Here is a 27,546-nt window from a genome sequence, read left to right as displayed (position 1 = left end):
AATTAAGTATTCATTGGAAGAAAGCAAAACGGCCAGCACAGCTTGGTGGTCAGGGAACCACTCCAAATCAGAGCAAGGACTCGAACCTAGGGATGCACTTCGCAGGGAAGCCTCCTAACCACTGGCAGATCAATCAGCTCTCACACGTAAAGCAGCAGTGGGAGGAAGGCTGAAGCACTCAGCCAGTTCCGGGGGAGCTGCCTCTTCTGGGGGCTTTGCTCTGAAAGGAAACCCATGGGAGGGCACATATCCAGCCAGTGTGCTAGTATCATCGTGTGAACCAGTGTGCAAGCCTGCCCATGCCCCTCAGCTCTGCCATACAGGCCCCCACACAGACTCTCCCAGCAGGATTTGAGGCTTCCAAGAAGCTGATATCAGGCATCTCCAGAGTAGGACTCATTTTCTCCTTTCCATGATTCCCCTACCAATCTAGGAAGGTTTTCTGCTGATATTATAGTTGAAACAGTTACATTCTCTCAACAAGCTCCAGAGAAGTTCATTTCCAGGTGGAAAAGTTGGTTTTGGATTGTATGGGATGGATCCAACACTAGCAAAGAATAGCAAAAATTATTAATCATAATGTGGGAAATGGAGGAGTACTTGACAAATGTTTCTGTTTCAGATTCAGAAGGAAGCAGAATGATATGTTCAGAGTCTAACTTGATATTTACTATTCCACTGGTAATTAGAGATTATGTTAAACAGCAGTCATTAATGACAACATTTGTAAACCTGCAGGACTTGATTACAGTCCTTGTGCAGATTGCCAGCTTGGCTGACAGAAGTAGCTGCAAAAAGGAAAAATATTTAGATCTTTTAAGGTGTTTAATTCACTCCCACATAACAATCTATTAGTGTTAAATGGCTTAAAAGCTGTCTGACAAATGTATTTCTAAAAGTAGTTGTAGCAGAATCCCTATCATTCAGGGAGGCATTCCATGCTGTCAATGACATCTATACCAACCCTGCAGACAAAAAAAACCCCACTGTGGTAGAAGTTTGAGACAACGAAAAGTGGACATAGGGTGATAAAAGTGATGTGGGGAACAAGTTTTTTATAAGAATTAATTCCTGATCATTTGTATTACTTGCATTTTTGCATACTACAAAATTTTGTTCTGAAAATGCAAGTTATATATCTTGCACAAAGGCTTTATGTCACCCTTTAAGCTATAAACCAGCAATTCAGATATCAATAACTTTGGAAAAACTTCATGGCCACCTTAGATAATCAGCTGAACATGACCCTCCAGGGCAATTCTGATCCTTAGATAAATAAGCAAGGGAGTTTGAAAGAGTGTATAGTTCTAGTGAGAATATTGCTGAAATACCACATGCAGTTCTGGCATCCAAACTTTACAAAGTGTATCCAAAATTTGGAAAGGGTTCAGAAAAGAGCTACAAGATTGACCTGTGGTCTGGAAATCAGACTGAGACTAAAGAAGTTTAATCTGATTTATGCCAGAGAAGTTTAAAATGTAATATGATCACAGCTCACAGATACCCAGATGGTAGAGTAACTTATAACTGTGAGAAAGAGATTTTTAACTGTAGGTGTCACATCTAGTGTAAAAGGCATAATGAAATCCAATAGGTAAAAGCCAAAACTGGACAAACTTCAAGGCTGGGGCATGCCTTTTCATTAAACTGTGAAGGGCACAGCAACTGAATATGATGAACTGAATTCTCTATCGCACATGGTCTTTAAGGAAAGGTTTAAAAGCCATCCGTTATTACGAACCAAAAAAATCATGAGGTGATGCACTGAAGTTTGTAGACGTGTCATACAGGAGGTCATACTAGAGGATGACCATAACCTATCTTAGGTTTAAAAAATTAAAATGTGTGGCTGTAGTTGTCTCATTTTTTCTCTTTCTAACAGAAGATGGCAACTGCCTTTACTACATAATTTCCTAAGTGTCAGCGTCTGTCAGTATTGGACAGTTCAGGTATATAATTACATAAGGAGAACCTTGTTAAATATCCACAGCTAAAAATAATTTTTAAGGAGCTTTAATTCTATTATTGTAATCTAAATAAGAGTTCCTGCTGCACAATGCAGAAAGACATTACTTATCTTCTTGTAATAACGTGGAGACTTTGGGCCTCCAGAATACTCACTTGAATGGACTATACTCACTTTGACTTTCTCCTCCAACTAATAAGAAGTTTTGTGCTTTTCTTTAAACCAAAAGGAGGTTACAAGAACCAGCACAGAAAAAAACCCTATATTTTATAAAAACGAATATTCCTCCTGAGCATTTTATATGGCCAACAGTCACATCAGTAAGTCGAATGAGACTCAAGGGGACTCAAAGATACTGTTATTCACTGTGTATTTCCTAAGTCATGAAGGTACCATCAAGTGTTACCCTTTTGTGACTGCTATCACTGCACAGTAGGAGAAGGTCCTATTTTCTGTAGGAGATGGCTACTTACTTGAAGGTTGAGCAGCAAGAACTTACTTGAAATGGATGTTGGTGCAAAATAACTTCCATAAAACAAGCAACAAGAGAAAACCTGGGCATGGGCTTCCCTAGGAATTCTGTTCTGGTTCAGTAGTGCTCAGTTCACAAACACTTCAGCAAATCTTGAATGATTGATGGATTTTTTTGGCTTCCAATACAGAGCAGATGAAAAACTTACAGTTGTGGTCAAGTCTTCCTTTGAGTTTTGGGATTCACTGAAACCAAAACACCCTAAAGATATCTAATGAAGTAGCAGAGAAAAGAGACAGTCCACCGATACTGTGTGCAAGAAGTTTCCCCCACAATTCCACTCCCTATGGGCTAACAGTCAAAGCAGAAGCAAAGGTGTCAATGGTCTAATCCATGTCTTATAGTAACATAACCCCTTGATCTCATTAGTCAAAGCCTTGACCTCACAACAGATGCCATGCTGGCACATCAGTCCTCAAGTCTGGACTGGCAGTCAGACAGGACAGTAACAGCTTGAATTTAGTGCTATGGTGGCAACCAGCTGAGTCAGCATCTGCCAGCAATTACTGTGCTCTAGTAGCCAAGAGTACCACTTATTCCTTTCTTAAGCTCTCCTAGCCCCCATATATAGACTAGGGAAAACCACAGTATTTCATATCACACTGTATGATAGCCACTACTAAATACTGACTAGTAATATCTTCACTTCTATGTAGATTTCTGCCTTGCTTGTATATATTGCACATAGCATATCCTTCTTCACATGACACTGAAACACAGTGGTCAGTCTTCAGCTTGCATTTCAGGTCAATTTTAGGTTTAAGAGTATGGATTTCCATTTGTTTTCACACATGTAAACACCTTCCAGTATATTTTGGTAAGTTTAAGAACAACACTTCCACATTTTGCTCAGAATTTGTGTCTAGCACTTTGGTGTTTCTACTAACCCAAGGCTGTATTTGTCTACAGAGGGGCAAGGTGAACCTTGGGCTGTAAAGCAGACCCTTAGTCTGATTGACTAGAGCTTTACAACATCCAAGAAGCAGCACAGTCCAAGGCAAGAAAAGGTTGCTATACCATTGACTTAAAAGGCTCCTAAACTGACAGAAGTCTGGAATTGCTACTGTGTCTGTTTTTATTGCTATTTATTGTATTGCACTGCTGCAGTTTCACACAGGGATTAGCACTTCAGCACACTTGGCATTGTACAGTCACATACTTGCCTTTATAATTAAACTATGTGATCTTCCTCCTTTCCCTCCACCTCTCAGTAATAACCTAATTTAACACCTGTGAAGGGCAAACTTCAGACTGTTCAGTGAAACTTTGAAAAACAAGATCACTCTCATGAGATGTGATAATGTGAAAGTTGAAGATAACAAAAAATTCAACACGCCATAGCAATATTACCTGGCCAGTATTTTTGTCGCCCTCCCTTATCATTCTCTTCTGCTTCAGCATGCTACCAAGCCACACTTCCTCAGTTGTTGAAAGAAAAAAATAAAAAGGCAAAATAACTATATCTTCTTTGCAGAGCTAAGCAGGATAAAAGATTGATCAACTTCGATGTTGCAGAGCCAAAATAATAAAACTAGCACACACACTTAGCAATATATGTGCAGACGTAATGCAAAGGTGGTATTTCTCCCTGTCCTGCCCCTCGGTGCTCACTAACTTGCAGAGCACCCAAGCCACCTGGATGTGGCCATGCAATCCCACCCTCCCCAGTGATGGGGAGCAGCAGCTGGGGAAATGTTCCCACCGCCTGGGAAACACGCCTTCCAGCAAAGCCTGTCTGGAGACACAGTGCCACATGCAGCACATCACCATGGCTTCTCTCCAGCTTGGGGCCGCCACGCAGCTGGCGTAGCCTGCAGGGGGAGGGGGGCCTGCACCGCAGACGGAAGTGGGAGATGGGGTCTGAGAGCATCAGTCTTGCCCTGACAGCCTTTGACTAGACAGGTCTGGTTACAGCAGCTGAAGATCTGATCAGCAACACAGAAATCCAGCATGAGCAATGTAAGAATGGAAAGCATCCTGTGCTAGAGGAACATCTGTTTAGGCAGTGAAAACCCCTTGGAGTGCATCATTCTGGGTGAATCAGCACAGCTGAGACGGCTGTTCAGCTGCCCGAGTGGCTGATTTAATTTTTTCCCGGCTTAGCTGCGTGCCATCACTAAGATTTATTAGCTGCAGCACTGCATAGTTCCAGGAGGTGCGGTTATCAGGAAGTATTTGGCTCCCCAGTACTGTTACTGGGCTTTGCACTGCATAAATTACAAGGTGTGCACTGACCAGCAGATAAGCAGACTCTCCATTATGCCTTGTTGTCTGAATTGTCATCCCTCACTGTATTTCCACGTTGGTACTGATAGTACTGAACAAAACCATGACTCTTCACTGGTGTAAATTGGCGTTGCCCTGTCAAAGTCAGTGATGCAATGTGGATTTGCACTCACAGAACATCTGGCCCAGTTTCAAACTCTCTGAATAAAAACTGGTGTCAGGAACCTGCAGGCCTGATATTCTCTGTAATTAAACTGACAGCATTAGCAAGGTTTGTCTTAGCCCTTGTTATGCTTCTGCAGCCTCTGTAGACGGGAAGAACAAACCCAGAAGCAGAACTGTGGCCACTTGACACCAGATGAGTATTAAGAGCCTTATCAAGCTTATGAAAATGAATCCAGGTGAAAGAGAAGACCTAGACTCTGTAGCCTTGAGACAAGTTCTGGAGGGCTCTATTGCATCAGCAGCTCTCCTGATGATATGCTGTCCCAGGGCTGCCCAGACTGAGTCAAAAATCACAGCTCTGTTTTCTGGTACTGGCACTGGATCCAAAATTGAACCCTTCTGATACAAAGCCAATATTGTGCCAGGTTCACGTATAGGTCACTGGCCAATACTGCTTTTTTTTATGTATATCAAAAATTTATCAGCAAATTAAACAGAAACATGCTCATAGGAAATATTTCAGAAAAAAAATCTGTTTTGTGATACAATTCAGAGCAGCTGAAGACTTCAGGGTACCCTCTTTGACTAAAAATGACAGTTTTCAGTTTAACACTGAGCAAAAAAACATTAAGCCACTTCCATATAGAGTAGACACTTCAGAGGTACTGAAATATTGCAGGAACTGCAATTCTCTGTCAGAGTTGAAAGTTATGAAGCAAAATGTTGATAGGCTCCACCTGGATAAACCTTGAAAAAGAAATCTTCTGTGCCATTGCTTTCTTACACATACCTAAGCAGTAGCCATTTTATGAGCATGGATATAGAACTCGGATGTAAGCCAGGGTTCTTGGAAGTCATGAATCTAGTCTGCCTCTGAACTTTGCCATAAATCCCAACACCTTGAAAGAGACAAATGCCTCCCAATTTTCTCCTTCTGGCCTAACATCTAGTTATAACCACAGCTTTGCTTAGAGGAGACTGCAAGAAAAGATGCTTCTCATCCTCTTCAGAAAATATCAGTTTTGAATTATGTAATCAATTAATTCCAATTAGCAGCCAGTTTATTTGTGACCTGAGACATAGAAGACATGGAAATCCACTGCTTTTGAAAAGACTGGTCTTTGATTTAATGACACCACAAATGGCTGTTTTTACAACTCTTTGTGTACGAGTATTTGCACCAGTATAAAGAATAAACCGGTGACCAAGTAAAATCTGGAAATTCAGGCAACTACAGCTTGAATTAGAACCATATTTTTGCTAAGAGTATTTTATAAATGTCTCTTTGCTCCATGGAACCAGATTCTGGTTCCTTGTTATGCCCTATGAAACCGCGGTTACAGCACTCAGCTGAGAGCCCTGTTTCCATATCTCTTCCTTGTTCTTAACCACCCAGCTAAGCACCAAGTATTCTGTTACAAATGCCTGAAGAATCCAAGGTAAACAGTTTGGCTGGAAAATACTGATATTTGAAAATACTGCTATGTTGCTTTTATGGCCTTGCTGCTGGGACAGACCAAAACACAAACCCCCTAAACATCTCCAAATTCTCCAGAAGAGACAGAAAAGGAAACAATGCATTTTTTAAAAAAAACAAAGGATGACCAAGGTATCAGTGAATGAAAGAGGACTTTTTCTCTCTGTACCCCACAGAAGCATCACTTGACACAAAGCAACATGATTTAGTTGCAGGTGTACGAAAGCACATCAAGGGCAGACCACCAGCCACACTAAGACACAATCTCTTCTGCTCCTGTTCCTTCTCTCCTAAGCTCAGAGGGAGCCGTAACTTGAGTGACATCCTTTGGCAAAAGTGTGCATCATTCAGCTAACTCCGATGTTCGCTTTCAGGCAGAACTCAGTTCTTGGCAGTTTTATCTGAGTTAGTGTTAAACAAATGCAAAGTAGAAATGGAATAAAAATATCAGGTTGTCAGCTCATAACAATAAGTTGCTGAGCCTTGGCATCAATAAAATACAAATTAATGGAAGATGATAAAAAGCACACAGGAGAGTCATCTATCACACTGACACACCGCATTACAAAGTATAGTTTACCTAATATATACTGCCTAACGTGGCTTGAGTAATGTGACTTCTCAGCCTAAGGGACAGATTAGATATTAGGAAGAAATTCTTCACTGTGGGGGTGGGAAAATACTGGAACAGGCTGCCCAGAGTTGTTGTGGATGACCCCTTCCCTTGAAGTGTTCAAGGCCAGGTTGGATGGGGCTTTGAGCAACCTGGTAGAGTGGAAGGTGTCCCTGCCTGTGTCAGGGGGGATTGGAACAGTAAAGTCCCTTCTAACCCAAACCATTCTATGATTCTATGATCTCCAGGCCCTCATATTACCTCCCTCCTAGCCCTTTGCTCTGCTATTCCTGAGAGCAACATGTTGAAGATGAATACTTGCTTGCATCACTCCCTTAAGGTCAGCACCTTAAGCCCAGAAATGGAACAAAGATTACCACAGTGTTTATTTTCATCTCACTGTAAGGATCTTATCTTCCCAAAGTTTTGCATTACCTCTCAGCATGGCAGGGCAGGATGTAAAAAGTAACTCTTACAACAGTGTAAATGTGTTACTGTCATGCCATTAAATTGTCATGTTATTATGTCATATTTCCAAAATAGAAACTGAATGGTTACAAATCACAAAACCAACAGAAGATACTTGCTATTAAATCACTGTGGGGGGAAAAGGAATTACTCTCAGAACTGTGTATTTTCAAAGAGAGTTCCTGCAAAGAAATAACTTTTAAACTAAACTTTATTAAATCTAGCATTTGAATACTTTTCCCCTTGGTAAAGACCTTTTATCCATTAACGCTGGAAAACGGCCCTTTGTGGGAGTCATTCCAAATCAAATTTTGGAGAGAAGCAGGGATAGTGTGTTCACAGACACATATGTGCAATTAAATGAGTACATGCTTTCATAACAAAGAGCCAACTCAATTACCTCCCAAGTATAAGGCTTACAGAGAGGCAGATGTGATCTTTATTCCAGAAGGTTTACCAAGCAAACATGAGAGAAAGAATGTGGAAGAAATTTATGTGAAAGCAAATACTTCATACCTTATAAAATCCCCATTGGCTGATTACAAAGATCTCTTGGAAATGCCAATTAGTCAGGTGTCTCTTTGTCCTTTTTAATTCTCCTACCCTTATTAAATCAATATCTCAGACAACTTAATGGCTCCCCAAAGTCTAGGTCAAACAGAGAGGCAAGAGGAGGAAGAATGAAAGGCTGTGCTTAATTTTGTGCCATGATCTAACTATGGGTGAGGAGAGAAGGAATAATTTAGCTTGGTTAAATAATTAAATATACAGTGCCTTGAAAGGAAAATCGGCCTTCACTCACAGAACTATCAAGACAATCCCTGACCAAAAAACATTACTGCTGCTGGTTGCAAAGTTGTGACAAATTCCTTTCAGACATTTCATTTTTTTCTGCTCTGCACATAGGGACTTTTATCTCCTCTCTGACAGCACCCTGTGAAGAAGAACCTCAAGACCGAGATACTGTCCTGACTGCACCCAAAGCACCCCCCACTGTCATGGGCAGAACAAGACTCTGCTGCTCACAAGTTGCTGTTGACCTCAGTCCTTTCCAGCAGGTGCATGAAATCTGGTTGTGGCACATGACGGGGAGCAGTCGCCATAGACTGTTTTTTTGTCAGATTCAGCAATACTTTGAAACTTGGCTAGCGTGGAATACCATACGTTATAGGGAAAATTGCATTGATGGAGCAAAAACGTTCTGACTGAGGAGGATAAAAATGAGGAGTACCAATCCTATCCACAGAAAAGTTTGGAAGGACAGAGCCTGAGCTGAAGTAAGTTGATACAGTTCCATTGACCTTGAGAAAGATACTACCCATTCGCATCAGCTGGGGACCTGTCTGAGGATGTGTATTATAAGCCACTTCTCCCTTTTAAAATGATAGTGTTGGGTCCAGCTAAGAACTGAACTATCTGTTGAATGTGCTGTGTTCATCCCATTTGATTAGATAGGACTTTAGAGCAACAAATCTCTTAAAATTAAACACTTCAGTTTGGTATCTAAAGAGGGGATGAGATGAATTTCAGCCTAATCATACTAAATCCTCACTTCCCATACCCTCAAGACTGCTTACATTCTTGCTAAGAAAACAGATACTCCCCAACTCAAAGATCAGACTCTTAGAGAAGACTATTTTTTTTAAAAAAAGCGTAAATATGTAAACACAAGCCCATGCATTTCTGGGAACCTAGATTAGATTTAATTTTACTGCTTCTCAGTAATATCCATACGATACAGAAATATTTAGAGGTCCCAGGGTAAACAAGAAGTGGGAATATGCTAATTAATGAACTTCTATCTTAACACTTGCTATTGACTAAAAGCAGAGAGGGAAAGCTGAGGCCATATGGTGGTAAAAGGGCAGAGAACAGGACAGAGAGGAAAAAATACACGAAACCTTTCCCTTTATTTTGGAGATCAGCCATTAGCTGAGCCAGAACACAGACAGGGGCAAGGTACATGGGAAGTGACCAAGGCAGGACGGGAGGAGCAATTATGACTGCACATGTCTTTGCCTGGACAACATAAGGAATGGCACCACTAGACACAAGAGTTAGATCAGGGCTGGAATCAAAGTGAGAAATCTTTCCCATTTTGAGAATGTTATTCTCATAATGTTCCTGTAGTGCAATCTGAAAAGGAATAAAGTAAGATCCAAAGTGATCCAGGCAGGGTTTTGAAAGGCTAACTAAATCATTTAGAGTGCAATCCACTCCCAACACAGCAGGTTTTCAAGGAAGCCTATGTGTAGAGCTTTTGTTGTGTTGATTCTTCTGCCTACTGGAAAGAAAAATCATAAGGAGTATTCCTCAAGATTAGTTTCTTTTCCAATTGATCTGAAGCAGGTCCTCCTTCTCCCTAGCTGATTCACTTTCACAATGAAATGGTTCAGAAGAGGAATGACTATTAGGTTGACTACAATGTTTTTTTCAGCAGGGGTTTAGACAGGTAATTTCTTAAATTATTGAAGTGCAAAATCAGCTCTGAAAATTAGATTGAAAAATCCAAATATGTCACTTAGAGAATGGTAAGATGAATACAACTGTTTGAATTACTAGAAATTGGTTTTGTGGATCTATACACTTAACAAACCAGAGTACATTGTAATGCAAACCCCGTTTTTTCACTAAAAACATTTAAAAAATGGGGAATTTCTACCATGTTTGAGCAAGCAATGATGTTTTGTACAAAAGGGAGTGCCAAAAAGTAACTCTTGCTGCCATTTTAATCTCCACGCCTTTAGTCTGACTTGCACATTCTCTGTAAAGCAGTGTAGCAAATGAACTTGATCAACAGTTCTCAGTGTGCATTTATGGGTGTGGTCAGTTCACGTTTAACGCAATTCTATGACCTCTAGCACTAGATTTGGTCTGTACATCTCCTAATATTGCACATGTTGATGACACGGACCAAGCAAGGTAACACAGACCTCTCCTGAGAAACTGAGAAACCATTAAAAAAGTTTGTATTCCTCATTTGGCCAGACCAATTAATATTTAAAGTCTCACAAGAGAACAACTGTTATTTCTTTCCTAATATTTTTCGCTATCAGAACTTTAATGCATGTGGCATAATGAAAATTATAATAATGTCAGTGCTGAGGGAGTTTCAGCTGCCAAAATAAAACCCTACACCTGCACAATCCTAAGAAAGAGAGACTGAACACCTTGGGGGGATCCATCTCCATGGCAAAGTTTCCTGGATTGGGGCCATTGCTTATTTTATACCCATGGACTGAAAATTCCTGAATTCTTCTGCTTTGCCTTCTATGAGTTGCAGCAGTGGATGAGTCATTTTACCTCATACCTAACATGTCATTTCCCATCATCTATGGAGTACGCAACCACAAGAAGATGAAGCAAAAACACAGCTATTTCTTATCTCACAACTGCGTTTATTTTGAGCTAATCAGTCATACTGACATCTGCTTGGCCCTAATCCTGGTTTTGTTAATAAGCCATTTGTGTAAATCTGTTCTGTGCAAGACCATGCCTTACTGCACCCCTGAAGACTGATGAATGCATTTTGGAAGCCAGTAATGTTTTAGAATAAGCCCACCTTGGAACTCCTGTAATTTTCCAATAAACATTGTCCATGAATGAGCTCATGAACCTCCAGTATGAAGACCAACTTTATCTCTGGGGCCAAAGGCATCCAGAGGGCAAGTTTCCAAATAGGAAAACAAAGCAACCTCCTTCCTCCCCAAGATCTTCCCCCAAGTCTCTGCTGCTGCTTAAAAGAAATGGTCCACTCTTTGATGTGAACCCTTGGAAATACTGTGGTTATTTAATTATTCTGTTTCTTGTCTCCTGGTAATTCTCCTAGATCCTTGCTAAAACATTGATTCATATTTCTGAAGGCTGGAGCAGACCAGACTGATCATCTGGTCTGGCCTCTTGCAAAACATGCACCACAGCATTTCACCCTCTGATCTCTGAATCAAGCCTTGTACCTTGTGGGACATCCAGGGTATCTTGATTTTGCCTCCAAGTGCTGGAGAATTTACCATATCCTTGGTGAGCCATTCCAGACGTATGTTGCCTTCATGGTTAAGACATTTGTTTCATTTCCAGTTCAGATTTTTCTGATTTTTCACCTTCCAAGCCTTATGTCCTGCTGTGCTCAAGGCACAATAAGCTCTCTTTGATATCCTAGCCTTCACGCCGTGCAAAGACTTCAGGCTGAGACCTGAAGGGGGCTTCTCTGTCTCCTACTCAGATAAACCCACCACCTGGAGTTTCTCACGTCTCTAGCTGTCAGGAGTGGATTTAACACCAAACTCTGGTAATTCCTCTCTGATGTCTCTGCAGGTTCTCAGCATTTGGTCTAAGGGCAGAGACCGGCATGGGAGGCAACAGAACTGGGCAGGGTGGGACATGTTTGCTCCTGAGCAGTACTTCTTCCTGGACACAGCCCAGCCTTGGCTCCCTTGTCCTAGCCCCACTGCCATCTCGTGCCACTGCTGCTCGCTCACCCGCCTGACGGCATGTTGTCACCACTTCCCAGGACACACTACTTCCTCACCCGGTCCACAGTGTTTATTCCTCGTCTGCCTAATCTCTCATTCTTCCTCTCAAAAAGCATGTTTTTTGCACCACTGGGCTTCCTGAACAGCTCTGCTTATGTCACTCTGGGTATGCCTTTGGCTATTTATTCCCTCAGGAAATGCCACGTCACCTGGAAACTTGGTATTTTCCCTGTTACAAAATAAAGCTTATGGTAATGAATTTCTTACTTTTGTCAACTTCCTTACATCCTTGAGAGGCTACAGCTGCAAAGTCCAAAGACAGACTTCTCAAAAAGCCCATACTAATTGGCTCCACAGGTTCTCACAGCCATTGGTACATGACTATAACACGCATGTTTCACAGAGGAGGCACAGGAATGGCAGTGCCCAAGCTATAGCACTTAAAAATAGTTCAGCAATGATGGTATTCACATCTAGACATTTCTTTTGTCCTGCAGTGTGGCATAACCTGAATTTGTAGCAGGGTGCTGGGAATGCATAAATAAACATGTCTGTGAAAAGTGGGAGCACTGAAGTCTGATTTTCTGCCATGCTGCTTGCCTGTGGATCCACGGGAATCCCACCAAACGTTGCAGGGATTCAGCTTGTTCTGTGGTCTCTGCTCCAGCTGAGGCACTGGTGGAGTCTCTTGCTCCAAGCCAGATGCCTACTTTCCAGAAACTCCCAGGACCTTAGCAATGCTGAGGTCTTTATCCCTCAGCTGTTTGGCTGAAATAAGCCAACCACTTCAAAACTTTCTGGGGAGAGGAGGAATGACATGCAGGCAGACAGACACTCATGCAGACGGACAGTCACAGGCTAAAAAGGGGGCAGAGATAAATCATTTGTGTGGTGGGAGTTTGCTCTCAACCACCTTGCCAAGCTTTTCTCCACCACTTCACAATCTGTGCTGTGCAGTCGCTGGCTGCTCACCCTTGATGGACAGTGAGGCAAATCCTACCAGCTTTTCTAGCCTTCTGGCAGTCATTCGCCTAGGAAGATTTCTCTCCTACCCCTCTTCCTGGTAAATTCATATTATAGTAGCCACCGAGAAAAGCTGCAAAAAGTGACTACCGAGTGTACCCAGGCTCCATCTGTTGCTCTCAGCAAGTCTTAGGAAAGTACTGACAGGCTTAATTTACTCTGAAAGACCACTGAAATCTGTGAGATTCATCTGAAGCAGCCCACGCCCTGCGAGTCTGCAAAGCCGGGAAGCATCCCAAGAGCCTTATTTCGGAACCATGCTACACTAAGCACAGCCCGGGAGTCACTGCAGTGTGCCCATGCCAAAATCAGTGCAGGAAGCCCCAGGGTGCTACCGAGGGGACCCCACTCAGCGGGAAGGGGACAGCTATGTCAGGTCAGGCAGAACTTCACCTAGGCTTGCCTGCTCCCAGATGGCTGCCTGGGCAATGCGGTTTTCCAGGTTGTGTCTCATGGGCACACGTTTGGTCTGGGATCATGCCATGTCTCTTTCTCCCCGTGGCAGAGGTGCTCTGGCAACACCTGGCTAGCAAGGACAGACCCTGCAGCAGGAGGCAGAGAAACAACTCCCATTAGGTGCCCAGTTTGCTTTATAGGTATCGTTAGTGCAGTCAAAACACCACAAGCACAAACCAGACTGCTCACCCAGAGTATCATATGAGGCCCCTACTATCAGCCCAGTGTGAATTTGTCACTCTCATGGGAAAAATCAAAAGGCCCAGGGCAGCAGACAGTCTGTTAGCAAGCTACAGAAATAGTGAGCGGCTGATGTCTAGACTCAGGAAAGGAAATTCCTGTTCATGTTGAGAAGAGCCACACACATACACATACAAATAAAAAACAGGAAGGCATGCACTGCTGTAGTCTTTGATAGTGGTCCAGGGGAAATGGTGTAATTTGGTAGAAGCAGCAAACAAGGCATCCACGTAGACATAACCTGTCAGGTCAACTGAGGAGGGTGCGTTGACAGACAAGTCTTAGAGAAACCGGATCTGGTACAGCAGCACAGAACTGCCTCCGCAACAAACATAGTGGACAAGGCCCTGGGATAGACTCCAGACACTTTGAACAGGTCAAGACCTCTTAACAGGGGTCTAGAAGGCTGCAGGTTGTCCTATCAGCTGAGGGAGATGCGTATTTGGAGCTGTCATAGCTCCTATCTTTTGGCCTGGGAGCCCATCTGTGTTCAGATACATTAATCTCTCTTTGAAAAGGAACTGGGTGATACGTGCATACTCACAAGACTGTACAAAGTTCCTGGCCCAGACATATTTATCACATTATAAAAGACCTGTAGAAGTGCCAGTTTTGGTGAGTACTATGTAATGTGGTTCCAACCACAGACTTTATTTTTCCACCATTATGAGGACCACAATCTCTTACCCAATATAAATAAATAAATAAATAAATGAGAAGGGTCAAGGGGCTGCAAATCATACTGACCTGTTTAATTAATAGCAATACAAGCCTTTTCTTTTTCTTTTTCTTTTTCTTCTTTTTCTTTTCCTTTTCCTTTTTCTTTTCCTTTTTCTTTTTTTTTTCTTTTTCTTTTTCCCTCCCACACAAAAGATATTTGCTAGTAGACTGGAGGGCACCCTGCTCCATTTAGCAAAGACCAGAACAGATTCACAAAGACTTGCCAGGCCTCAGACATTATGTGATCTGAATGCAATTTCTCCACCCAGTCAACAAACACTCTATTTTTATTAATTTCATAAGAGGCTAGTAGGGAGGGAGGGAAGGAGGGAGGAGGGAGGGGAGGAAATGCCCTTTGACCAAGCAGAATGCCAGAGCTCAGTGAATTGTTACTAGCACAGTATGCTAAAACTAAAGCTGGGCCATGTCTTTTAATTTCACAGCAAAACTAGCCTTAGGACTAGAAAACAAGAATTCTGTTCCACTGGGCTGGCACAACAGCATTCGACAACTTAAAGCAGGAAGTGAAGAAGAAATCACCAATGAGATGTCAAGGGAATATAAAGCAAAGCATCTTTCTTCTACAAAAGAATATAGTTGGGACAATAGCTCTGCCCCTGCACATTACTAGGCTGTCTGCTGGCACACTCGAGCCAGGACCAGCCCTCCTGACTGGTCAGACCACCATGGCAGCCCCCTTCCCACAGACAAGCTCCGTGGGCAAGTAGGAGAGGGCGGCTGTGAGCATGGCAGCACAGACTGGTGTCCAGTGGGACCCTGGATGCACAAAATATGGCCAGCACTCTCAGAATGCCATCACAGCAGCGCCTACAGCTCTTGAGCAAAATAGGAAGGGTCTGAGTGGATCCTAAGGAAAAATAAAGGTTAGGATAAAGGGACTGCCACCCTCAGGACAATTCATACTCTCTGCATCCTGTTTCTCCACTGGCCCCAAGTAAAGAGTTTCTGAGAGCAGAACAGAGGTTACTTAGCTTGGAACAGTGAGGTCTGTGCATTCATGCAGCTCTGCCATAAGCAATTATTTTGTGTCTGCTGTCTCACCCTCTTTCCAGCTCCACAGCAGAACCTCACTGCAAATTTTTGATGGAGGCCAGGTATCAGTGCTTGCTCCTTCAATCACCTTTGCTGGCCAAAGAAGTGCTATCACAGCTCCCCTTCCTTACCTTGCCTCCAGATGACTGCCGCCTTGGTCTACATTCAAAAATTTCCCAAGGACCCAGCAGTGTTCCCATCTTACCAGAAGAGATTGTGAAGATGAGTGTGCAGTTCATCCAGCCATATCCATGGTAATGCAAGTTTTGCTTATCTCAGTCTATCCCACCATTTGCCTCCCACCTAAAATAGGCTTTTTGCCTGAACACAAGAATGCTTTTGTTCAAGGCAAGTCTTTTGGTTCAGAGTATGTGTCACTGAATGAAATCTATGCAGGAGATAAGGCTAATGGATCTAATTTTCCTGGTTCACCTTAAATTTGCTAGATCCTGCACCCCTGGCTGCATCTATATGGGACAAAGAAAAGAGATTTCAGGTAGCTCAGCTACTGAAAATATCCTCATTAAGACTTCTCCTGATAAAAACATAAAGCATTATGTGTGCATGACACAGTTGGTAATCTGCTTTCTGCAAATGATAGTCGATACAGGACACGTTCCCCTTTTTTCCTGGTCTCCCAAGCATTCTCTCTGGGAGATTCCTATCTGAGAGCTAATGCCACAGTTGTGCTCTTCACAGATGAAGAGTTACACTAAAGAGATTTCAAATACCATAAACCATAAACCACTTCCTCGGAACCTATTTCTAGGAGCAGACAGCTTACATTGCCTGGCAAAACTTTTGTTCAGTACAGAGAGCATTCTGTGGGTGCTAAAATTAAATAGGTGATTTATTTTTCCTGCACCCAAGCAGTTTGCTATGAAGTTCTACGCTGAACAGCTTCCCTCTCTGTTGTAAGAGAGATGAGGTCACCAGAATTACAGTAAATACTGAGCCCAGAAAAACTGCATTTCATGTTCGTCCATCATGCTTTTTGCTTGTTAATTCTGCTCACGTATGTGACAGTGACTGTTGAATAATTTCAAGACTCTGCAGACACAGACTAATTAAAAGCTTATAGAAATCTGTCAGAAGCTTCTTACTGATGTCTTGGGACCCCATCCCACACTATTTAATAACATGTTGTTTAGAAGATTCAAAGACAGCTAGTAAGGAGAGAGCAAGAATGCACCTGGATAAAGAAACACACAATCTATTTATTTCTTCCTTCTGTCCTTGCACAATATTCATTTCTTAATGGGTAAAATATTTTTACAGTCCCTTAAATTCCACATTTTGTGTTTCTTAACTTTTTTTTAAACTATATGGTGCAGCCAGGTGGTGAACCAATAACATTTTTCACCTCAGTTGACACAATTAAACACTATGATTTTCAACCACCAAGAAAAGTTGGCTGGTTGAGTAAGGGCAGTTTGACAACTGAGATATTTATGCACAGCCAAAATGAGATAGTGCCCTATATTTTAAACAGTTCAAGTCAGAGGAGAAAAATGTAAAATTGGTTCCTAGATAATAATGCCTAATCTTTGTTTTTATGGCACATTGCTGTGCAATTAAGGTTGGCTCGTGAAAGCTGTGCGTGAGCGCACTCAAATTGCTGAATGGCCTCATAGATGGCAGGAAGGAAAATAAATATTCTACTGTTTATATTTTCTGAAGTAAAATCTTCGAGATAAACAGTGTGTCAGGCTGACAGGTGTGACTTCTTTAGCCTTCTCCTGATGAATTTTTCATTCACAGCTGAGGCTGATAGCCTGAAACTGTTGATGGAAAAAAAATCCCAGTGTTCAGATTTTGATGGGAGTATGAGTGTCTGGGTCTTAGAAGAATCTGACTTCTGTGCAAGGAATTACAGACATTCTGTTGTGCAGGTGTGGGGGAAGGACCGTGCTGCAGCTGCGCTGCATCAGGCTGGTATTTCACTCAAAGTGCAGCAATATAAGGGTATGGCATTTTCTAGGAAGGTGACCAGATACAGCTCCCCCATGACACCTGGAAAGCAGAAAGGTTTCCTGGGTACTTAATTCTTCATAAAAAAAACCAAAACCTTGCACCACCACACCATTCTTGATTTTAGCAGGTTCCTCACTTGCCAAAATTTCCAGTTCTTTGTGGAACTGCTGCTTGTAAGCAAACAGCAGGAGCGTTAATAGCATCTTCCCCTGGCTGATGGTTTTTGGTTTGTCCAGGGTTTCTGCTTAGATCAGCCCAGGTCCAAGAAGGAGTAAAATATGGATGGAGAGAAATGGATTTGTATTGAATACAATGAGGAAAAAATGGTGAGCAGGGATCATCTGTGCAAGCAATTTCACATTGTAGAAGAAAGGCTGCAATCTCCAGGCTAACCAAATGTGAAAAAAGGCTTGCTGAGCCCCTGCCAGTACATGGAAATTCCAAGAACAACAAGTTAATCCAATAAGATCCAATAAGACATTGAGATTGAGAAGTAGAGAGACAAATTGTGTTCATACTCCATGAAAATACAGAGCAATTGTAAGTCCTATAAACTCCCCAAGATTATTTTTCCTGTCCAAAAAAATCACTTCTGTCTCATATGGCTTGAATTTAAACCAACTAGCTTAAATCCTTGCCCTTAACTCAATCACTGAAAAAATAAAGAGAAGGTAGGATCGAAGTTCAATGCAAAGCGGTGGGGCAGCGCATGAGCTGGGCAGCGCGTGGAGGGGTGTCATGCCAGGCAGACACAGACCCCTGCCCCACCACTTTCACGTGGGGCTTGGGCCCAATGGAGCCCAAGCCTTAAAAAGCTGTAACAGCTGGAACCAAAGGGCAATCCCTCCTCTGCCTAGAGTTTCTGAAGGACTGTCACACTCCAGGAGGCTTGTCAGTGGCCACATGTGGATGCATGACAACTCCAAGGTATCATTTCTGTACTGACAAGCATCTGAGAGCATTTGAGGAGGAAGGATATCTCTAACCTTTCACTGCTTCTCTTATGGAAAACTTTCTACTACATATTAGTGGTCTTCCCAGCTGTTTCAAGCATAGATCATTTCAAGTTTTTCTGAGAAATTATCTGCACAGCCCCTTTTCCCCTCTGGAACAGCTGATTTATAAGGTGATGGCAAGAGTGTATGTACTCCATCAGGTCACCTAGCAGTGAGGGAGAGATTAAAACTGACTCTAAAACCTTTATCATTTTTAGGTGGTAAGTTATAAACACTGCTGAAGAAAGGCAAGAAGGCTAGAAAGCTCTGAGCATGACTTAAATGTAAAACAATGGGAAAATCAGGGCTAGACTATGACTGGATTACACGGGAGTCTAGACCACACACACACAAAAATACATAAACCAGTTCAGAGCTGAAAAGCATGTATAGGTTTTCTAATCTTCACAGATGATAACTGAGAGGATCAATTCTCCCCCTAGAAGTTCATTTCTACTTAGAAGAGCAGTTTTGTAAAAAATCTGTTTCCTGTGAATATTCAGCACCTACAATGCTTACTCCAGCAACCATATGTGCATTAATTTTTGCTACTGTTAGCACCGAAGAGCCAATGGAGTCATGAGAGTCAATTCCAAAATGCAAAGAAAAAGGGACTGCAGCAAAGAACAGATTGTGACCAGCAGACTCCTTACCGCTGGTGGCAATGCTCCGCCAGCACGACTGGCAGTGCCAGCAGTAAGTATAGGGAACGAAACAGAAATCCTCTAGCCTTCTCCATTTACCACATTTAATCTGGGCTTGGCAATGCCCAGTCAACACAGAACTCCACATTGCTATTTTTTTTCCCAAAGATCTGCTGTTCTGTCCACAGCACAACACAATAGATATATATAGCACTTCTAGAAGGGTGTACATTTTCTTTCCTTTTTTTAAGACTAAGCTCTGTTTATTTCTTCCTACCTGAACTTTTCCTAAAGATGAATCTGTATAAGATCTCCCTTGATTTGCTTGCTCATTTCCTTAAAAAAGGTAATGAAAATAAATAACCAGGAGGAAAGAGATGGCATGTCTCTACAAGGTTATTTGTGTAAGATATACTATGCTATAAATTTACATGCACGGAACAGTCAAATTAAAAGGCTAAAGTTCAATTTAAAGGCCCATGCCACAAGGAAATGAAATCATAGTGTTAGCTACATTTCCCAAAACGAGAAAATATTAGGTACAAAGAGATGCAGAGAGAGGGAGAAGTAAAGGCACTGTTTTGCTTTGCAGAGCCAGGGAGCACCCAGCTGAGCAGGAACTGGGGGAGAAGAGCTCGCAGCTGGGCATGAGGCACGAAGCGGCTGGCAGCCCTGCAGTTTTCCTGCTGCCACGAGGGCGTTCCCAGAACGTCTGAAAGCAGAACTTGGCAAGCAATATGGGAGCTGGATGGAAAGGGAGAAAGACTGGGGATTAAAAATGATGGCTTTCCAGAAATAAAAACAAAAAACAGCCACCAATTTCTCCCTTGCATCACAGAAGACATGAGGATACCAGCATATATCAACAGTACGATACTCCCACTCACTCACCCATTCATGTTAGCTTGCACTGGTTTCCTCACTATTTATCAGAAGGAAAAGGCAGCAGTTTTATTTACTGCTGTGTGATAGAGTGATATAAATAACAAAGCCTGAAACGAGAAGCACGATGCCCCAGCTCCACAGTAAGGAAAAAAGTAGCAGGGCTGGCTGTCAGGCACGCTCCCCCGTTGAGTGGCAGCACAGTGATCCAACACTGTGCTACCCAAGGCTGTAGCCACCCACCGCTAATGCAGGCACAGAACACGACCTTTTCCTCTGTAAATAACAGTACTCCATCCAAGTGTCACTATTAAATTCTTTCATGTGTGATGCAAGCCGTCCCCGGGAATAAATAGTCCGGTACGTGATTATGCAGGATGGTTTTATAGGGAGACAGTTTAAAGAAAACACTGCCCACACCAGATTAGACTTGGGCAATTCAGAGAAAACTATGAAATAGCATGCACATTTTTTAAAGTGTCACATTATACACACTCCAAAATCCCAACATTTGACTATTTGTTTTCTTTTTTCTGATGCTACATAATCCCTAGGCTGAGGTTCCAGCAACTGAAAGCACTTGAGCCTCAGACAAAATGGTGTCAGCCCCACCAAAAGCCCACCAAAAACCCAGTTGGAGCTGACCGGGGGAGCATGTGCAGTCAACGCTAACTCTGATCCCATTAGGTCCAGGCAAGGACTGCTCTCCCATAATGCACAAAAGCATGAGTGTGCCAAAGTGCTGGCTTGCAGTCCAAACCAATACTCAGACAAAAACAATCCCAAAATAGACTCAATGTCCTAATTATATCTCCCCTGAATATTAGTAGAATATTACAGTCTTTAAATATAGACCTTTCAAAAAAAAATCAAGGCCATTCCAAGGTCTTCAGCCAGAAGCATCTCTCTCCCACACATTCATAGTAGTCCTTGCCTTTACTCATCTGCTGTCATCCTCAGTCACAAGAGGTCACACACTGACCCTCCCAGACCAGAAGAGATACAGGGAGGTTCCACCCACACACAGGAGGGTTGTCAGATCAGACCTCTGACTGGGAAGGAGGGAGGCTAAGCTTCCCAAGAAAGAGGCTCAAATCACATTGGAGTTGCCCTTTACCTTTCCTTTCCAAATTCCTATCCTGTGTGGGGATTTAGGGAGCACGGACCAGCTCTGCAGCTCACCAAATAATGCATTGTCCACATGTCGCTGGCTCTCTTTTGTCCCAGCTGGCTTTAGCTGGCTGAACAGGGAGGGGTATTCTGTGTTTAAATCAAACACTTTTACAATCTTCAGGGTCCTCTTCATGTTATTCATATAACAAAAATTAAAAAATCAATTTCTGGTTTACCCTTGTGTGATGACCATAAGGCAATTCACTTCTTGCTGCTCCCTTGCACAAGAGGGAAAGAATCCTGGTATGAATGTGTGTAGCCCCCACGATAAGGGACAGTTTGCCTTTTACCTGGGGTTCTCTCACTTCTCTTGACACCTTCATTGCACCCACAAGTCTTTTATGGGAGTGAAGGAAAGAGAGTGACTCTAAGGAACAGCTATTGCCATGGCTGAGCATTATTGGAAAGTGTTCACATACTGTCACCTATAGAGTCTGTATAGGAGAGAACAGCAAGTAGGACAATCCTCTCCCCGCGTTCCTCTTTCCATAGGGAAGTGTGACAGAGGAATTATCCTAATGGTATTTGAAGTAGTGCCAGTATTTTGCTTCAGGAGGAAGACTGATAAAAAAAAAAGGTAACATACCTGGAGGCGTAGTAGGGGTAAGAGCATAAGCAATTCAGAGGTTTCAGACAGGCATTCAGAAAACTACTGTGTGGTCTCTCTAGCTCATTGGTTCATAAACTCTAACGTTCCAGGGAATATTTTGCAGCACTTCTGCCCTCTCCCTGATACAGCTTGAAAGCAGTATAGTATCTTGATCTCTATGCTGTGCCGGCCCAAACATCTGCTGAAGAAAAATTAAGAGAAGACCAGCTGTGTAAAAGATAAACAACACAAACTTTATAATCTCTGGTTTTTCCTCCACTAATATTCTGTTTATTCACAGAACTACTTTATTTTATTGGCAATTCTGGTGTTCAGCTGGTCTCAGTCTATACGAAGTCTCTTCTTCAAATGGCAGGATGCTGATCTGCATCAGCTAGGGATCAAGCCCTACATGTAGGAGACATACTGTATTTCCTGTTTTCAGGTCCTTGATCTCCAGCTTATTTTACATGGAAGGTTTGCCAGAGGTGGTCTGCTTGCTGCATAACAGCTTCAAAGTCAAGCTGGGCAACTGCTTGATGGAGGATGCTTCACACATATGTTCCTGGCCCTTGTCTTCTCTTTCATATGCATCTTTCACCTTCTCAGCCTCAGCACCATGCCCATAAATCTTCCCTGGGACATACTATGAGAAGCCACAGAGGCATTTGAGCTCATTCAGTGCAGCAGCACTGTGTGGGGAAGGCAGTGGCTGACAAACAAGAAACACCTCCCCTCAGGTGGCCTGCTCTTCCTTGTCAGCCGCGCACTGCTGAGAAAAGTACCCGAAAACCAGCTGTCCTGCCAAAAAGGACAGAAGAGTTCCTTGCGGGCAGCATGACTGTTTTATTTATTTATTTTACTTATTTACCACACTCTAGTCACTAGCTTGATTTTCCTTCATCTTACAAATTGCCTGCCAAAGACACAGAGCATCTGGCTTTCTTCAGCAAATAAACGGTTTGCCATGTGTCTGCTGTCCAAAAAGACATGCTACCCCCAAGTTACAATCCTGAAAAGGATTCTGTCAACATGTTTTATCAACTAATAATAATAATAAAAAAAAACCTCCTGTGTTTTTCTCGAAGCTATTTATAAAATGTCTCCAGAAGCCAGACAGTGAATCAGCCTCCTTATCCAACTTTTGTTTCTACCAATGCAAATGCTCTCGGGTTTGTTATTGGAGGGTTGTTCAAAAACAGCTGGGCTGCTGGCATTCAAGCTATTTCTTTATTTAAGGGGTTTTGTTCTGAGTACAAAGACGCAGATTCAGAGATCATTCACAGGCTTAAAGTCAAGCATATACTTAATTACTTCACTGCACTGAGGCCTAAAGCATTTGCATTGAAGCAAAACTACACACAAGCAGCCTTTCCAAACAAGCACACACAAGCATCTGTGACGGGCTCAATACTTGCAGAGCAAGGGTTGTAAATCCCCCCAACCCTGGTGAGCTGGAGTTAGTCAAAGTAGTTAAATAAGTTGGGGTGAAGACTGTGTGCACACAGCTTTCACTTGGAAAGTGGCTGGGGCAGAATGTGGAGGGGATCACACCCTCACAGATTTCCACACAGGGGCTGGCTGCACAGCCCACGCTCAGGCAGAGAGCACGGGTAAGGAATTTTAGCCTAGTGTGCCATACATGCCTGCTGCTCCTGGTGCTAAAAAAACTAGCAAACCAACACAATTACCTCCATCCTTCCATCCTCTGCTCTCCCATGCACAAGGGCTGCGTTGCCTAGGTTAGTAAGTGCTCACTCACTCAAGGACTGAACGTCCCCATTGCATGTAGGACTGTTGCAGGGAACTGCAAAGCCATGAATTTGCTATGAGCTAGCTGTGTGTACTAGAATGTAACAAGAACTGATGCTACGTCTCATGAAATGCTGTAGAGGATCTGATCCAACCCACACTGAAGTCAAGGCAAAGACTCCCACAGATTTAAATAGGTATTAGATCAAGACCTCAGACTTGTAAAATCTTCAGGGCAGGGGCCATGGCTTTGTTACAATGCACAGTGTGCACTTAATGTGCTCTCTAAGTAATAATAAATAAGAATTTGAAGGTAATTTGACAGAGGGTTAGGAAGAAGTTTCCAAAGGGCTATATTATCCCGGCATACTCATGTATTCTACCAAAGCTGTGCTAATCTTTTTAAGTATCTTTGTACAGACTTTAAAATCTTAGTTGGTTACGTGGGTTGTAATTCGTTCTGCAGCAGCTATTCATTTCACATCAATAGCTCAACTTGAAAAAATATAAAATAAAAAGCCTATCTGTCTGTTATTACTCCTTTGCACATAATTAATGGCTTGCTGCCCACCTTTGCTGAACAAAATCTTTTCAGTCTTTTCTGCTCCCCTTTACATGCTTTTCCTCCAACATGAGACAAAACTCAAAAATTTATCTTCAAGTTCAGAAGTCAACAAACTATCCATCACTTTCAGGGCTCTGCAGAGGAAGACAAATAAACTCGGGAATGAAGGGACAATGGAATCTCTAAAATGCACCCTGTTTCCTTTGACTAACCAACTGATAGACATGAACCAGCTCTTGTGGTTCACACTTAAGGATGACTGTAAAAGCTTTTGACAGCTAAGTGAGGTAGGGTGGGTTTCTTTACAGAAAGATACTCTATTTAGGACTGTTTCTTCCCTGTAAGACAGATAGCTCTGCCAGCTTTGAATAAGCCATAGACTGGCCCCTTCACTTTCTGAGTCACTGGCAGACTTTTCCACTTCTGCAAGACCCTCAAATTACAACTTACTGGCCGAAGCACCACAAGAACAAAACCTAGAATTCAACCTGAAATCTTGCATAGCACTTAAGGAAGCTAATGAGCAAAACCCAGGCCTGCCATATATCCATTGCTTGATGTCAAGGGGGATATATTTGTTTTACGGGAACTGTTTATCCCAGGATCTCTACTGGGATACTGGCATTTTGCAAATGCTTCCTCTGAGATATGCTATCAGTTTGCAAAACAGGCTCTTTGAGTGCTCTCAGCAGTTGTGTGCACAGATAACCTAAAATGACAAGTAAGGCAAAGCACAACAGATTATCAGTTGAGAGGGGAGATGCTGGTGTCTGTGACAGTCAGGGGAAGTCTACAGTAACTCAGCTGGGCTCCATCGAATTATTTGCCCTCCACAAATGTCACCAAGTTCAGGCACTGTCCCAGGAGGGGGAAGGATGCTTGTTTTCACAGCTTTGTAAGCCCAACTGCGCACTGGTAGGTGTGAGCACAGGTAGTTGCAAGTCCTCTTCACTCTCAGCAGGCCTCTGAGAACCTTGCAGGATTAGAGGACAGGCTGCTGTGTGAAAGCTGTTCTGCTGGAGAAGGCATACAGTCGTGCCCAGATGGATGACAGCAGTGCAAGTCTGCCTAAGGCATCAAAACTTGGGAAGGGAGATTATTTTTACTGACGTCTCACAACTAAGGGAAAATTTTGTTCTGCCGCCTAATGTTTTTTTCACCTGAGCAATTGTAGTCATAACCTCACCTAAAGATGAAACAAGGGGGAGCGGGGTCCTTCCAAAAGCCCTCACTGACATTCTTCACATGTCACTTCACCAGAGGCAACCAAAAGTTATCTTTCTCATTCCCTGTTTCTCTGTTTACCTATTCTGACAACAAAGACTTTTCAGTCACATGGAGGGTTTAAACAATGTACCGAAAACCTGTCATCTGACCTCCACTGTAAAACTTCTGAAATTCTACGGGTCACTTCTCCAGCAAGCCCACCTCTAGAGCAGCCCCCCGGCTGGCAGAGCTGCAACAGCTGAGGATGAGGCCCTGTCTGAGGGGGTGCTAGGAGTGTTTGATATACCAATTGCAAGGCTCATTTCCATTGCCGTAAACTGCACACATTCAGAGTTTAAAGGTGTCTTAAAAAACACCAGAAGGTGGGTCAAAATTGGACCCTTAAGTCATGAAAGATCCACCTGACTCTTCCATAAGGATGAAGCATACAGTTAACCTCTAGGTTCATTTAAGATGTTCTGCTGGAATGAGTTTTAAAGACTTCCTGCCTCCATTCTTTGTGGACACTGTTCTTGATCCAGTCTAAATCTCCTTTGATCCATTAGGTTTTTTCAGCCTTTTCACCAAGTTTTCACTAGTGAGCCAATGACTTTGCCCAGCAAAGTCTCTCAGACTCAGAAGAGACTTTTTGGATGAGAAGAGATCCCTTCACACAGATGAAGATCTATCTCCATTCTTGCTCTCAAGACACCACATTACATCCTCATACTTACAGCAGAGTTCCTTACTCTGAACCATGACTGACCTTCTGATAGAGCTGTCCTGATCACTGTACCAGGACTAGTTGCCAGCTGCATAACTACAGTATTCCTCATTTTTACTTATAGCATCTTCCTAAACTTAATGTGAATTCTCCTAAATCTCTGCTCCATTGACTAACCCTTTTTCTCACTGTCAGCCCCTCAGAAGTGTTGTCTACTTACATCAGTGTCTCAGTTATAGCTATCCTTTCACGTTTTAATCACTGCAACATCCCTATTTAGGTTATCCCTGGACAGCAGGCTGTAGCTAGGACAGTAAAGCCTTTCACTCTCCTCTCCAAGTAGCCCCACTGGCTGCATAATTGCCCTCAGTGCAACAGAATACTGCTCTCTGCAAGGCAATACATAATTAGAGGTTAGTTTGAAGGATGCCTGTGCAAAGTTACCTGCAAATATCCCCTTTGTGATACCCTCAGGTAGGGTAGGAAGCATGATTTCATCTCCATAAGATGAAGGATATAGAGAAGGGAACAAAATGTGTTCCTTCCTCTACCACACTGAGACAACTCCTTGAGCGGCTGCAGTAATCAAACAGGGAGCTATAAGGAGGCTGCAGCATCAGCATCTCCCTCTGCCTCCACACATCTTCCTCTATCTACAAACTCATTGTCTGTTATCAGAAAGATGAAGGGTAGCAGCTTTATTCACTCAAGAGGTACAGGGACTTGTGCTAAGCAGGAGACAGAGCTCAGGAAAACTCAGGCAAGAGGGAAGTGGTTGGAGAAAGGTTGTGCTGAGGTGAAGTGACGTGCTTATTGCCCCATGAGATGTTTGTGCCAGGATGCAGAACCGGGTCTCCTCATCTGAACCCCAGCCCTCACCTTTAGCACTTACAGATCTTTTCACTTTCCATCTACTGCTACTCACTCTGATGTTTGGGCTATTTTAACTATATGTATAGTTAGACCAAATTGTTTGCCTGGAGCAAAGAACTGTACTAGCAGATCTGAGCTTGGCTTTTATGCACATGTACAAAAGGTGCTTTGCTCTTCATCCATCTGATGATGAGCATGCTTCCTTAAAGAAAATAAATAAATAAATAAAAATATTAGCTTTTAGACAGAGAAAGATTTGTTCTGTTTGGTGTGCTTCCAAAGTACAGCTTCCAAAAATGTAAAAGTGTCACGAGGCTGAAGTGTTTGGACATGCAAAACATAAGGTTAAGTACATGACTTTGGAAGGAAGAACCTGTCTTTCCAAAAGCATAATGATGGGCCTGAGGGGAGAGCATGGTAAGAGCTGAATCAGGGCAAGTACAATATAGCACTCTGATTTATGAGCCTCTCAAAAGTGTTCAAATATCCAGCACTTGTCATGAAACCCAGTCAGACACAGAAATCACTTGAATGGGCTATAACGAACATTTATTCACCGAGGCAAGTATTGTACTTACCACCCGCATTACTTAATGGCACATTAGGATGTCTTCTGGTCACCAGAGCTGGCTGCACCTCTCTTTATCTTTGGTTCATTTAATATCCATGCTTAAGATGATGAACTAAAAGGGTTATTTGCAACCAGTCTTCCAGCAGCAAGGAGACAGTTATTGCATCTTGAAACACCCTGAAGTTTC

The 27,546-nt window shown here is 42.7% G+C and overlaps 1 long non-coding RNA gene across 3 annotated transcripts in view; it reads right to left on the bottom strand.

The window, feature by feature from the left end:
* The window catches only part of LOC308066591, a 74,588-nt gene extending 47,042 nt beyond the window's left edge, over positions 1 to 27,546 (bottom strand). For all 3 annotated transcript variants that reach the window (XR_013929207.1, XR_013929208.1, XR_013929209.1), the window contains exon 1: positions 1 to 27,546. This exon is cut by the window's left edge. This is a non-coding gene — a long non-coding RNA (uncharacterized lncRNA).

Source organism: Falco punctatus (genome assembly GCF_963210335.1).
Source record: "Falco punctatus genome assembly, chromosome: 6".
Classification (NCBI taxonomy): Eukaryota; Metazoa; Chordata; class Aves; order Falconiformes; family Falconidae; genus Falco; species Falco punctatus.
This window is presented reverse-complemented; position numbering and strand designations above follow the sequence as displayed.